This window comes from Gossypium arboreum, chromosome 11 (genome assembly GCF_025698485.1).
Source record: "Gossypium arboreum isolate Shixiya-1 chromosome 11, ASM2569848v2, whole genome shotgun sequence".
In the NCBI taxonomy this organism is placed as follows: domain Eukaryota; kingdom Viridiplantae; phylum Streptophyta; class Magnoliopsida; order Malvales; family Malvaceae; genus Gossypium; species Gossypium arboreum.
The window spans coordinates 53,487,946-53,504,443 of NC_069080.1; the positions used below are offsets into that span (position 1 = coordinate 53,487,946).

At 38.7% G+C, this 16,498-nt stretch overlaps 1 non-coding gene across 1 annotated transcript; it reads left to right on the forward strand.

Annotated features, from left to right (window-relative positions):
* Nucleotides 1-14,932: 14,932 nt before the first annotated feature.
* On the forward strand, nucleotides 14,933-15,039 carry LOC128284663 (small nucleolar RNA R71). Its single transcript, XR_008275085.1, has one exon. It is a non-coding gene; the product is annotated as a small nucleolar RNA R71 (small nucleolar RNA).
* Nucleotides 15,040-16,498: the final 1,459 nt, after the last annotated feature.

The window sequence follows — 16,498 nt, forward strand, 5'->3', positions numbered from 1 at the left end:
AAACAATCTTTGTGCGCCCATAGAGAAAAACTCGGTCGAGTGAAACCTCTATCCGTCAATTCTTGCAATTGAACCTTCAATTCCTTTAATTAAGTTAATGCCATACTTGATGCGGGCTATTGAAATCGGCGTAGTACCCGGTACAACCGATGCGAATTCAACTTCTCGAACCGGTGGCAATCCCGGTATCTCCTCAGGAAAAACATCCGAATACTTACAAACCACTAGTACCGATTCGAGTTTCCTTTCCATCTCTTTACTTTCAAACACATACGCAAAGTATGTTTCACATACATATGAATGAGTAGAGCCGGGTCAATCAATGCAATCACACCGGTATCAAAGAGAGTAAAAGTACCGGTGATAACGTCGGGGAGGATGCCTCCTCTCGTGCGCGGATGGCATATGCTCTAGCAGAGCACGGGTCTCGGATCGAACAGTACCGTGATCGAGGCTCCTCTCGATTACCACCCCTACCTCCCGAAATCCTCGGGGTCTACCTCTAGCCGTCGTCCCACTAGATCATGCACCTTGCATCTTATTCTTCTCATCTAGCTCGTGCAATCTCTAATGAAGTGGTCCTTGAACCGCATCCATAACAGCCCTATTAATGACTTACCCCAACATTCACCTATGTGTAGTCTTCCATATTGGGGGCATTCGGGCTTTTCTTGACGATTATTGCCCACACTAGCTACCGAAGTAGCTTGGGAGTCTGTCAATGGTCGGGCTCTGATGAAAATTCCCGCAGTCGCCCTCGACTTATTTGTGTCCTCCCTGAACTTCTTTACCGCCAAGAACGGAGCTTTGCCCGTCGATCTTTTACGATAATCTCTAGCTTCAAATTCAGCCTTCTTCTTCTCCCTTCCGAGTTCTTCCGCCTTGCAGGCTCGTTCAACTAGTGTTACAAATTCTTTTATCTCCAAAATACCCACCAGTATTTTGCACATAGCAACCTCATCAGCCACACACTCCCGAGCATACCGACTAAGTCTTACGAACTCATGTTCGTATTCAGATACTGTCATACGGCCTTGCTTGAGCTCCAAGAATTCCTTACGCTTCGATCGATGAACCGTTGACTAATATATTTCTTCCGAAATTCGTTTGAAAGAAATCCCAAGTAACTTGTTCCTTTGGGACTATGGAAATCAAAGTCCTCCACCAATAGTAGGTGAGTCCCGCAACAAGGATATAGCACACTTAAGACATTCATCGGTGTGCATGATAGTTCATCAAACACCGAATGGTGTTATCGAGCGAAATTCGCCCTTTCGGCATCATCAAGAACTATGGCCTTGAACTCCTCGCCCCGCTTCCTAATCAAGTCCACGGTGGTTTACTCGGCCTCACAGGATCGAGAATCGGAGGCATTGCGGGCTTTGGGGTGGAGTATTTAAATTTGGGAATGGTTGGACACCGGGTTGGTTCGGGCATATTGCGCGACCCACTCATTCATCATGGTGAAGAAGGCTTGTTTCGCCCTTCATTTTGATTATTCGCGGATGATCGAGGCTCAACAGCGGTGTCCCTTGCACGGAGCAGCCGCTACACTTTCAACGTCATCCGCCAAGGTCTCTCTACCGGGTTCCATTTGCTAATCAAAACAAAAATTTCAACCGTCAAGTCATCACATTATTAAGCACTAACGATTTGGCATGTATAGCTAGACTCACACGCGCTATGGTAGTCCTAGAACCGACTAAACCATAGCTCGATACCAATAAAATGTAACACATAAACCCGAGATCGTCACCGGATTTGAACACGTGGTGTTACCGGGCTCACTTCCCTTATTTCTCTCTTTGTAATATTGATTGTTGTTCCAGGCAGGCTAGCTAACTGCGTCACTGTCGTCTTAAAAATCACATCTCGAGTTTCAAAACTCGGAAACTGATTCCGTAAATTTTCCCTGAATTTAGACTCATATTTCTATCCATGGATTTATTTATAGAATTTTTGGTCGGGCCAATTGGTACAGTGTATTAGTTAAAGTCGCCCATGTTACAGGGGTCGACTACACTGACCTTCGTGCATTATGACCTGAATATCTTCTCGTACAGAGCTTCAATGCTCATGCCGTTTCTTTCTAATGAAACTAGACTTAAAGGGGAATCTGTAAATATAAGGCACGACTTCTAGTTCCTTCTGGATAATTTATGGTAAATTTTCAAAGTCGAGACAGGGGACCCAGAAACCGTTCTTGCCCTGTCTCATGAGAACTTTAATAGCTCTCAGTATACTGCTCATATGGTAGTTTCGTTTCGTCCATATAAAAATAGATTCATCAAGGTTCAATTTCATAATTTATTCACTATTTAATTCTACTTCTACTATTTTTAGTGATTTTCAATCTCATCTCACTGCTGCTGTCCGCAACAGTTACTGCATGAGACTATGCCAATTTCGTGAATCTTTCTTTGGCCTTACTAATCATCCATCATACATGACACAAATTATGGCCACCTTATCAAAATTAAAATTTCTAAGACTCGTGGCTATAGGTTCTAGCATCCCACTCGACGACCACATAGGCCATTTTCACATGGCTGAAAGTTTACAACCCACAATTCAACAAAACATAATAGCCTATACATGCCAAATGTTCTCCTAGTTCAACTACGAAGACAATACCAAAAGGTTTCCAGCCGGTGTGATGACTTCAACGACGGTTCCGAGCACGCAACAATACAAGTCCAAGAGACCTAAAATGGGTGACAAGAAAACACCGAGTGAGTTTATAACTCGAGAAGTCATAAGCATTCATCAACCATCCATTAATAAAATTTTCGCAACATCAAACAATAAACGAGGCTAAGTACTTCATCCATATCGAAACTATACCATAATTCCTCGGACCTTTTGGTTCAATCTCATACCAAGTCATACATCCACATTTCATATTTTATACAATAAGATATTTGAGGCATTTTACACACCAACTCATTCACACCACAATCATACAATTGCAATCATCACATAGATTTAAAGCTTACCAAGCTCAACCCCGAGCATGAACGTATTGCCTAATCGTCATGAGCTCAAGGTACTTACCCGATCCGCTGTCCGGGATTAACTCGATAATGTCGCACACTCGGTGCCAATTGTAACGCAAGAGCATATAGTGAATCCGCACACTTAGTGCTATATATTTTCAGCTCGCACACTTAGTGCTATATAATTTTCAGCTCGCACACTTAGTGCTATATATTTTCATTCGCACACTTAGTGCTGTACAATTTTAAACCAGCACACTTAGTGCCAATCTTGTCACCGTGTCCATTTATACCCGCACACTTAGTGCCGAGACCAATACCTTATGCATGTTGCTGCCTTTATACATTCAACCATGGCATCATTCCATACACATACATTTTCATTTACACATCAACTCATTTAAACACAATTGCGTATATATTATGGTCATTTACATCAACACCAAATATATGCTTAATGACTTACCTTGTGTTGGGTAAAATAATTTCAAGTGGGCTACTCGATGACCTTCGCCTTTCCCTTGCTTGATTCTCCTTCTTTAACTCCTTGAGCTTGATCAATAAATCAACTAGTTTAACCATCTTGCTAAACATTCATAATTTAACTACACATGCATATGTATGCTTGTATATTCGGCAACCGTCCTCACTAATTACCCATTTAGTCGATTATACACATAATTAAAGGTAACATCACGAACGGCATACTTATGTATATATATATATATATATATGGGCATCATGATTAGATTTAGCACCATCTTTATACTCAATTAGATGGCCGAATGTATGTATATATATACAATGTCAACTAAAACATCTTTTAAACACCTAATTTCATCTCATGAACATTTAATCAAATTTTCCTAATCTAGCATATATTTTCACATCTATTTATAACATCATGTAAATTCACATACAACTACAATTAACCAAGCTCTTCATCCAATCATGCTCTCATGTTCGGTCATCCATATCTATACTAGCCATAACAAAATAATTTCTAAGTTTTAACACAAGCACAACACTTTAGTACCATGGCGAACACTTCATGCCTCATCACCACAAAGATCAAAACACCAACCGCATCTTTCCTATCACCGAGACTATGGTTCGCACCTTAGCTTCCCACATTCTTCTCATAACCCTCATAGTTCATTCGCCACCCATCATTCAACCAATAAAATTTCCTAGCAAACCCCTATGGCCAAGCACACACACACACACACTTACATCTCAACTCACAATACCCAAAAAATCACATACTATCTAAACTATCTTAAACAATCAAAGAGTTCCCCCCTTTTCCATAGCCTAATGTTCCATTCCCCAACATTATTCAACATTTTGCATGGCTAAACAAGAACCATGATCGTTCACTCACAACAAGTAAACATCTTACAAGTTAACACAATGTACTAACCTCCTTAAGGCTTCAAGTGACCGAAATCTCCCTCCTTCCTTCCTTCTAGCCGGCCAAGTTCAACAAAGAGAGAACTCTCTTTTCCTCCCTTTCTCTCCCTCACTCACGGCAATGGCAAAGGTAAGGATGAACATTCCCCTTTTTCTTTTCTTATTTTATTCCCCTTTTCTTTTTAATTCCTTTCTTTATTTTAGCTTGTCTTCCATTACCCAATTTCTCATTATAAAATCTAAGGCAAACAAATACATTGCCCATCCTCAATCTATCTTGGCCGGCCACCATAAGGAAATTTGGCAATTTGACATGCAAATCCAAGCATTTTCTAATATGTATCAATAGGCCACTTTAACATTAGCCTAGCACATTTCTCAATTTCCTCACATAAGTTCTTTCTAATAAATTTCACCTACAAATGACGAAATTAAGGCACTAAATTTTCACATATGTATATTCATGCACAATAAACATAGAAAATAATAATTAATTAATTTTGTGTCTCGGTTTTGTGGTCCCAAAACCACATCCCGACTAGGGTCAATTTTGGGATGTCACATACCAGGTACCAATTCGATGCCAAATTCTATTTCCCGAACAGGCGGTAAACCCGGCAATTCTTCAGGGAAAACATCCGGGTATTCACAAACTACTGGCACAGATTCGGGTTTCCTTTCTAACTCCTTGTCATCTAGTACATACGCAAGGTACGCTTCGCACCCTTTTCTTACATATTTCTGGGCCAACATTGCTGATATTACAGCTGGCAACCCCTTTAAGTCCGTAGACTCAACCCGAATTATCTCTTTATTCGCGCACCACAGATCGATAGTCTTGCTTTTGCAATTTACAACCACATCGTGCATGGTCAACCAATCCAAACCAAGAATAACGTCGAATTCGTCGAATGGCAAAAGCATCAAGTCCGCCGGAAAACAAGAACCTCAAAATACTAGGGACTTTTCTTACACACTTTGTTGACGAGCACGTAATGACCCAAGGGTTTGACACCGAATTACAAACTCGAGAGACTCAATGGGCAAAGTCTTCTTGGATGCTAAGGTTTCAGATATATAAGAATGAGTAGAACCGGGGTCAATCAAAGTAATCACATTAGTATCGAAAAGAGTGAGGATACCGATAATAACATCCGGTGAGGCAGCATCCTCGCGTCGCGCGATGGCATAAGTCCTAGCAGAGCACGAGCCTCGGATCCGATGGTGGCATCTCTAGATCCTCTCTGACCGCCACTAGCATTGCCCGTGTTTCTAGACGGCCTACCTCGAGTTGTGGTAGCACCGTGTTCCCACTTTGATTTACGTTTTGTCCGGATAAGCTCGGGCAATCCTTAATGAAATGATCGATCGATCCGCACTTGTAACAGAGCGGTCACGGAATCTACAACTCCTGAATGCCATTTGCCACAATATTGGCACTCCGTTACATCTCGACGATCATTGCCAACACTGGCGATCAAGTGACTCGCGTGCCCATAGGGGTCGATCGCGGTCTCGTCTAGAAAAGCCCGAAATGTCTCTAGACCGCCTAAGCCATCTCTAAATTTCTTTGATGATGTGGGAAGGGCTTCCCAAGACCTCTTACGAAACTCCCTTGCTCCCACTTCACTTTTCTTTTCTCCATCTTGAGCTCCTCGGCTTTGCACGCCGCTCGACAAGAGCAACAAACTCTGATTTCCAAAATGGCAACATACTGACTTTATATCATCGTTCAATCCATCTTGAGCGTTTACACATCACGACTTCTAAAGAAATACACTGCTGCAGCGTCGGCTAAGCCTCGTAAATTTTCGTTCAGAGTCGGTAATCGACATGGAACCTTGCTTAAGATCAAGGAATTCCTTTCGTTTTGGTCCATAAATCTCGATCGATATACTTCTTTCGAATTCAGTTTGGAAAAACTCCCAAGTTACTTGCTCTCTAAACACCACAGAAGTCAGAGTACTCCACCAATAGTAGGCGTAATCGCGTAGCAAGGAGATAGTACACTTTAAGCATTCATCGGTGTACATGATAACTCATCGAGCACCGGATAGTGTTGTCCAACCAAAATTCAGCTTGCTCGGCATCGTCGCTATCCGTAGCTTTAAATTTAGTAGCCCCATGTTTTCAATTTCATCATTGGGGCTTACTTGACCTTACTTGGTCGATTCCATGGAGGTATTGTAGGTGCGGGGTTGCATTAGTTGGGAATGGAGGTTGTGGAGCAATTGTGTTAGTTCGAATGTATTGGTTAAACCAATCATTCATCACACTATAAAAGGCTTGCTTAGCCTCATCATTCGGATTGTTGGCAATAGGTTGAGAGTCTGCCGCATTTGTCCCTTGCGCGGAGCAGCGCCATACTCTCCACATCATCAGCTATTGCTCGGTTGGGATCGGGATCCATTGCTATAAACAAACACAACCTCAAATTGTTAGAAATCACCACACTATCAATTTATCACTTAATGGCATGTATAGCTAGACCCCAAACATATCACGGTAGTCCTAGGATCGACTAAACCGTGGCTCTGATACTAATAAAATTGTAACACCCCGAACCCGAGACCGTTGCCGGTGTCGGACACGAGGGGTTAACAAGCCAAAACCACTTATAGCACCGACCAACTTGACATTCCCAGGCAAGCTGGAAAACTGCGTCACTGTTTCCTTAAAAAGCATATCTCGAGTTATAGAACTCGGAAACTGATTCCGTAAATTTTCCCTGAATTCAGACTCATATATCCATCCCTGGATTTCTTTCTAGAATTTTTGGTCAGGCCAATTGGTACAGTTTATTAGTTAAAGTCACCCATGTTACAGGGGTCGACTACACTGACCTTCGCTCGTTACAACTTGAATATCTCTCTGTACAGAGTTTGAATACTGATGCCGTTTGTTTCTAATGATACTAGACTCAAAAAGGAATCTGGAAATATAAGGCATGACTTCTAATTCATTCTGGATAATTTATGGTAAATTTTCAAAGTCGCGACAGGGGACCCTGAAACCGTTCTGGCCCTGTCTCACGAGAACTTTAATATCTCTCAGTATACTGTTCATATGATCGTTTCGTTACTTTCATATGAAAATAAACTCGTCAAGGTTCGATCACGTAATTTATTCACTATTTAACACCATTCCTACAAATTTTGGTGATTTTTCACATCCACGTCACTGCAGCTGGCAGCCTCTGTTTTTAAGGTAGCCTTTACCAATATTGTAGTTCCCATGGACCAACTATAGTCTAGTCATACTTAGGTCCACATATGATCATATTTAGCCATTCCAATGGCTGATCATGTGACCAACACTCTCATTCCAAACCATAATCACATCATGAAACCAAATATAATTACAAACCACATATGGTCAAATTCCATACTCCACTTTTACGAACCATTTTCGCATGGCACACACATATACATCACAAAGTACTTAAAAACAACCGAGGGTGGTCCTATACATGCCATATCCAAAACTCAACTAAAGGAGTACCAAAAAGGGCTTTGATAGTGTGGTTGACTTCAACTTCTATGATCCCAAATCCGATCGCTAACGAGCAAAATCTATAAACAGAGAAACAAAGAAACGGAGTAAGCAATTTATGCTTAGTAAGTTTTGAGCCATAATATACACACAACCAAAGCATAGCATTCAAGTAGCTAAACAATAATTCATATGCACAATTTCTCAAAGACATGCTTACTTCACAATCCCAACTCTTATATTCATACACAAATAACGGCCTAGTTAATGTCGATAGCTCATTTATCATTAGAGCGAATATTCAGCGCATTTACTCATAGTGTGCAAAGCACACACAAAACATACCTTGTTGTTGGGAATTTCACAAGTGCAATAACTGAAAATTTTCCAGCAGCTTATAAATTTCAATTCACATACCTTCGAGTTTATCCGGATATAGCTTCTCGTTCAAAACACCTTGGGACATAGCCGGTTATGGTAACCCGCACAAATGCCTTCGGACTTAACCCGGATATCACAACTCGCACAATTGCCTTGGGCTTAGCCCGGTATCATAGCTCGCACAATTGCCTTGGGCTTAGCCCGGATATCATAGCTCGCACAATTGCCTTGGGCTTAGCCCGATATCACTCGAACATTCATACACATCTTTGTTTCATTTTCACAACAAAACTTTTATGCACAATTCACTTAACAAAAATATCATTTCGGCTCAATGGCCATATACAAGGGCAGAATTTCGATTGCTTACTTCATTCAATCGAATCAAAATCTAAGTTTCGATACTCGAAAACTTACCTCGGATGTTGTCGAACGATTCCAATGGCTATTCGACTACTTTTTCCTTCCCTTTATCGGATTTGGTTCCCCTTTGCTCTTGAGCTTAATTTAACAAATAAATTGGTTTTATCATTTGAGCATCAAAAGAGGAATTCAAGATACCTAGCCAATATATATACTCATTAGGCATCAAAGTCGCATATGTACGAAATCACGAATCGAACTCAACACATTAGTTAATATTCCTCTTAGCCGAATTTTCTAAGCCAAGAATAGGCATCAATATGCTTGCCTCTAACCGAATGCATGCACACCAATTTCCCCTCATGTGGCCGAATATGCATGTCCATGTTGAGGCCAATTATGCACTTAATACCACACAAAAACAGCATGCATTTTACTAACTAACGCATTACATATTGTAGCTCAATACACATCTCTTATGTACTTCATAACCGAAACATCATCACAAGCAAATATATACCTTGAAATAGTATATATGTCATGCCAAAACATCATGTGCAAACATGTATACACATATAGGTGCAAGGCCGAATCTCAAGGTGTTCATAACCATTCAAAACACAAATTTTAACTATCATGCAAGAAGCATAAACCATGCTCATGAGCATACCATGGCCGAATACATCACACACCACACCCTTTCAATTTTTGGTCATGGTTAAACAAAGGACTCAATGCCCTACTCAAGAATGCTAAAAGAAATTTCAAGAGTAGTCAATCCATCATTGCATGCATCATCAACAAGCTTCACATTTAGCATGCAATGGCTTTAACACAATATCAACCTTGGCCAAACACCATTTCCATGGCACAACAAGGATTTGAACCATGGCTAACATGAACATCAAGTTAGCAACTAAAACATGCATGAATCTCATGACACAACCTTAAACATACCTTAATCTTGATGCAAGTATAGCCAAATCTCCTTCTAGTTCTCTTCTAAACCAAGCATGGAGCAAAAACTCCTTCCTTCTTAGAATTTTCAGCCCAAAGAAAATGAGAATGGATGAACCAAATTTTTTTTCTTTTCCTTTCTCTCAACTCACGGCCAAGGGGGGGGGGAAGCATGGATGAGACCATTTTTTTTCTTTCTTTGCCCATGCTCTTTATTTTATTATTTCACCCTAATGCACCAACAAAACATGTTTCATGACATGTTTTGCCCATCCACTCTTGCCATGGCCGGCCACTTCATGTTGGGGGGGGGAAATTGACATGCAAATCCCTTATTTTTGCATGCATGTTCAACTAGTCATCACACCTTTCCCCATCATACTTTCAAAGTTTACTACTAGGTCCTTTCTAATGAAATTCACATTTATAACTCTAAATCGAAACATCAAAATGTCACACATGAATTAACACATATTATAGGCATCAAAATAAATTATAAATTATTTTTATGCCTCAGTTTTGTGGTCCCGAAACCACCTCCCGACTAGGGTCAATTTTGGGCTGTCACACAATGCAGGAAGGTCAGGGTAGTCGAACCCTATAACAGGGGAGACTTTAACTAATAAACTGTACTAATTGGCTAGACCAAAAATTCTAGAAAAAAATTTGTGGATGGATATATGAGTCTAGTTTCAGAGAAAAATTACGAAACTGATTTTTGAGTTTTGGAACTCAAGATATGATTTTTAAGGTGACAGTGACGCAGTTAGTCACCGTCTGGAAATTTTAAAATGGATTGTGAAAATAAGTGAATTTAGTCATGAACCCTCGTGTCCGACTCGATGCGGTCTCGGGTATGGGGTGTTACATTACCGATAAAATTTCTTGACGAAATTTTCAAGCAATCATTCAATTATACTGTAGACCTTAAAAAAATATCACAATAAATATTTTTTCTTTAGGTTTGTGGTCCTGAAACCACTATTCTATTTTGACCCTAAAACGGGTTATTACACTAACGGTGTCTTAAATGCTGTTCGATAGGCCCATAATGCATCATCAAGCCTTCGAGACCAATCTTTTCTACTAGGGCGTATATCTTTGATTTCACGGTTCACTCTTTCAACTTGCTCATTAGACTGGGGGTGATAGGCAGTAGCAATATTGTGCTTCACATCATATTTGTCAAGCAACCACTTAAGTCATTTGTTCACAAAGTGAGAAACTTCTTCACTAATAATAGCTCTTGGTGTCCTAAATCGAGTAAACACATGCTTATGTTGGAATCGCATGACTACCTTAGCATCATTTGTAGGGTATGTTCAGCTTCAACCCACTTAGATACATAGTCCACAACAACTAAGATATATATGTTCCCATACAAAGAAGGAAACAGGCCTAAGAAGTCAATGTCTCAAACGTCAAATAATTCAATCTCCGAAATTTTTATCAAGGGCATCTCATTCCTCCTTGATATATTTTTGGTCCTTTGGCATTTATCACAGTTCTTCACATAAGCATAAGCATCTTTAAATAGTGTAGGCCAAAAGAAAACTTCTTGCAAAATCTTTACTGTAGCACGTGAACCACCACAGTATCCTTCACTTGGAGATGAATGGAAAAGATACAAGATCTCAGCAATCTCACTTTTAGCTACATACTTTCGGATTATATTATTTGCATACTATTTAAACAAAAATGGATCCTCCCAAAAATAACACCGACTATCATGAATGAATTTTTTCCTTTGTCGATATGTCATTTCTCGAGGAATTATTCCACATGCAAGATAATAGGAAAAATTAGGAAACCAAGGTGTTTCATGAATTTGACTTACCTTAAATAAGTGTTCATTTGGAAAATTCTCGTTGATAGGCACACATGATTGAGTTACCTCGTCTTGTTCCAACCTCAACAGATGATCAGCTATTTGATTTTTGACACCTTTTCTGTCTTGGATCTCAAGGTCAAATTCTTGGAGTAAAAGTATCCAACGAATTAGCCTCGGTTTCCCATCTTTCTTTGTGAGCAGGTATTTAACAGCCACATGGTCAGCAAATACTGTAACTTTGGTACCTATAAGATATGAGCAAAATTTGTCAGAAGCAAAAACTATAGTAAATAGTTCCTTTTTAGTTACCGTATAATTGAGTTGGGCTCCCATCAAAGTTTTACTTGCATAGTAAATAGGGTGAAACATTTTGTTTCTTCTTTGGCCCATCACAGCTCCAACGGCATAATAACTTGCATCGCACATCAACTCAAAAGGTGAGTTCCAATCAGGTGTAACAATTATTGGGGATGAGATTAACCATTTTTTCAGATCTTCAAAAGCTTCCCAACATGCTTTGTTGAAATCAAACATTTTATCTTTCTCTAACAACAAACACAACGATTTAGAAATTTTTGAGAAATCTTTGATAAACCTTCGGTAAAAATCGGTATGGCCTAAGAAACTTCTGACTCTTTTCACTTTAATTGGGGTCGGTAATCTTTCAATTACATCCACCTTTGCTTTATCCACTTCAATTCCTCTCTTTGAGATTTTATGCCCTAAGAAAATCCCTTTCTTAACTCTAAAATGACATTTTTCCCATTTAAGGACAAGATTTGTCTCTTCGCATCTCTTTTGTACCTTCGCCAAATTACTCAAACAAATATCATAAGTGTTACAAAAAGCAAAAAATCATCCATGAAAACCTCAAAAAATTTTCAACCATATCAGTGAATATTGCCATCATGCATCGTTGAAATGTTGTAGGTACATTGTATAAACCAAAAGGCATTCAACTAAAACCAAGCATACCGTATAGACAAGTAAAGGTTGTTTTATGTTGGTCCTCCGGAGGTACAACTATTTGGTTATATCCCAAATAGCCATCTAAAAAATAATAGAATTCATTATCAACCAGTTGATCTAACATTTGATCCCTAAACGGCAACAAAAAATGGTCCTTCCGAGTGCCTTTATTCAATTTTTTGTAATCAATATAGATTCTCCAACCAGTAATAGTTCTCGTTGGAATCAACTCGTTACGCTCATTTTCAACAATTGTGATTCCACCTTTCTTCGAAACACCCTGCACCGGACTTACTCGCGAACTATTTTAAATAGGATAGATGATTCCTGCATCTAACCATTTGATTACTTCCTTTCTCACAACTTCTTTTAAAATAGGATTGAGCCTCCTTTGCCCATCAATTTGAGCTCTTTCACCTTTTTCTAAAATAATTTTATGCATGCAAAAAGAAGGGCTTATACCTTAAATATTAGCTATGGTCCAACCAATTGCTTTGTTAAATTTCTTTAGAACAACAATTTGTTGCTCCTCTTGATCTTTTGTTAGTTCTACTGAAATAATCACAGGCTGAAGTGGAATAGTCACCTAAATAAACATATTTCAAATAGGAAGGAAGTACCTTTAGTTCAAGTTTATGTGGTTCTTCAATTGACAATTTGGGTTGAACAAATTCTCTAACTTCTAACTCTAACGGTTCAAACCGTATGGATTGAATAAAATTCCTCAGATTGGCTTCCATCAAAGCTATGTATTCTTCACCATCTTCATCCTCCAAAGGGTTAAGATCTAAGGCTTTCTCTAATGGATCTTCAAAATTGTTTTCCATAGAAACCAAGGTTTCTATCTCTTCCATAACTGAACACTCCTCTGTCGGATCGGGAAATTTCATCAGTTTAAGAATGTTAAAGGTTACCTGATCATCTTGAACTCGCATGGTGAGTTCACCTTTCTACACATCAATTAACGTTCTTACCGTGGCTAAGAAAGGTCTCTCAAGGATGACCAGCACTTCATTATCTTCTTCAAAATCTAAGACAATGAAATCAGCAGGAAAAATAAATTTATCAACTCTTACCAAAACATCCTCAATCATTCCTTCAGGATATGCTAAAGATCGATTCGCTAGCTGAAGCGTCACAGTTGTAGGTCTTACTTCACCTATCCCTAGCATCTTGAAAAAAAACTTAGGCATCAAGTTGATACTCGCTCCTAAATCACACAAAGCTTTACCACAGTAAGATTCACCAAAGTTATAGGGTATAGTAAAGCTTCCTAGGTCTTTCAATTTTGGTAGCAGTTTGTTCTGCAGAAACGCACTGCACTCTTTTCTCAAGGCAACAGTCTCATACTCACTCAGTCGTTTCTTCTTGGACAGTATATCCTTCATAAACTTCACACAATTTGGCATTTCTTCTAAAGCCTCCACCAACAGAATATTGATGTGTAACTACTTTAGAACATCCAAAAACTTCTTGAATTGCACCTCCTGCTTTTGTGTTGCTGTAATCTTTTATGGATATGGAGGTGATAGAACTTTCGATTGAATCGGATAACTCTTCTGAAGAGGTAAATCTGCATCCAAAGAAGATGTTAAAGTATATGAATTCACTAAGTTAGGATTCACCTTATCAGTCTTTGTAGATTCTAACTCTTTTGGTATAGGAATTTCAACAGCTAGTTGATTCTTCTCAACGGGCTTATCTTTGACATCAATCAATCACGATTCCATAAGTTTACCACTTCACAATGCCACTACCTTGATATGTTCTTTACCAAAATTACTTGGATTCTCAATATTGCTCGACAAGGTTCCTTGCAGTCTATTACGAAGCTCTGTAGCTAACTGACCCATTTGGTTTTCCCAATTTTTCAATGTTGCTGCTTGGCTTTGGATCAAAACGTCATTTTTTGCCATGTACGCTTTCAACAAGTTCTCCAAACTGTTTGATGCCTAAGCTTGAGGTGGTTTTGGAGCTTGCTGATTAAACCCTTGAAATTGGTTGGGTCTCTGCTATAATAAGTTGTTGTTCGATCCATTTCCTTGGTTGCTTCAAGAAAATTAGGATGATTACACCATGAAAGATTGTAGGAGTTGGACTGGGGTCCTTTCCACTTCTATTTTGATGTTGGTTCCCCATATAGTACATTGACTCAGGATTTGATGGACAATTCTCAAAAGAATGATCGTTCCCACAGTACACACAAGAAACTACTTCAAACGGACTTGGTGGCTGAGCTGCAAAATTATTAACACTATTAGTGGTAAACTGTTTTAGCATAGAGGAAATAGACGATACCTGAGCTGATAACGAATCAAGGGTATCACTTTCATGAACTCTGACTACATTTCTTCCTAGAGTTGTTCGATTTGTTGACCATTGATAGTTATTACTCGCGATCCTCTCGATGATCTCATAAGCCTTATTATAAGACTTAGGCAAAATTGCACCATTTGCATAAGCATCTACCATCAATCTTGTATGTGCATTGAGACCATTATAGACTGTGTCCAACTGGATATAATGAGGAATCCCATGATGAGGACACTTACGAAGTATCTCCTTGAATCACTCACAAGCCTCATACAAGGACTCATCATCTAATTGTTGGAAAGTTGTGATCTCGTTCCTCAACTTAACAATTTTTCTAGGTTGGAAATACTTAACCAAAAATCTTTCTACTAATTCTTGCCATGTAGATATGGAACTTGGTGGCAATGAATTGTGCCATGCTCGTGCTCGATCTTGCAACAAGTACGGAAACAACTTCAACCTTAGTGCGTCGTCAATCACACCAGCTATCTTGAATGAATCACTGACCTCTATAAACAATCAAAGGTGGAGATGTGGATCTTTCGTGGGCATACCATTGAATTGGCCCACCATTTGGAGCATTAGAAACATCACTAGTTTCAATTCAAATTGGGTTGCCTCAATACCTGGCCTTCTAATTCCTGGATTTAACTCACTAAAAAGTGGCACAACATATTGTCTAATGCATCGATCACTATCATCAGCAATGAGGATGGGATTTCATACACGACCGGCTTCATTACCTTGGTCCCGATTCTGATTTCCAAGGTCCATCTCGACTTGTCTTTGAGCTATTCATTCAAGTCTTTTTTGTCTAAAAGTTCGCTCAATTTTAAGGTCTACAGGGAGTAAATCGATAATTTGATCTATGCTCATAAACACCTAAAAAGAAAATCACAAAATTAAAAAGAATAAGTTAGTAATGATAGAAATAAACCAAATTGGAAGTAAATAATTTCACAAAAAAATGACTATGGAAACAGTTAACAATCCCTGGCAACGGCACCAAAAACATGTAACGTGTAGGTTTGTGTAAGTGTACACAGTCGTTATTAAGTAATAAGTAAGTATCGAGTTATCGTCCCCACAGGGATTGTATTTGCATTAAATCACTTAATTGTAAAATTAGACTAACAACTTAGTAAATAAAAACACAATATGGTTGAAAAGTGATGATTAAAATTAAATATATTAAACTAAATACAATGATCCCTAATGTAAATTACCCTAAGTATGCAAACTATATGAATGGAATAGATTTTAACAAAATTAAACACAATTTGCAACAATTATAACATAAATAAACTAGGGCAATTACTTTAATTAAACTCAACTTATTATCAACAAGCTTAATAACATTCGAAAAAAATATTCTATGGCAACTCGATCTTTCATGAGTTTCGAAACCACTTTAGCTCATTTTGGAATCCTTTCCTTAGTAAATATGCATTTTACTGATCCTTATTTACTAAGGTTTTCTTAACATTCGTGTGAGGTAATAGAGACGTGTTAGGTTTGAAACAATTTAATCACACAAATCTAAAAACTATGCAGATAACAAAGCTTGGTTAGAGTTGTTATGCAACCTGCAATTTAATCGAGTTAGGATCTAAATTGAGCATGTGCATTTCAATTATGTGTCCACTAGCTGTCATCTAGTTAGGATCGCTCAGCTAATTCAGGTGTATTTCAATCACGTATAAAGGAAATACAGACTTGATTTTAATTGAAACATGATCAATTGAAGCACAAACATTATAAGTGTGAATCAAATAAATATTAT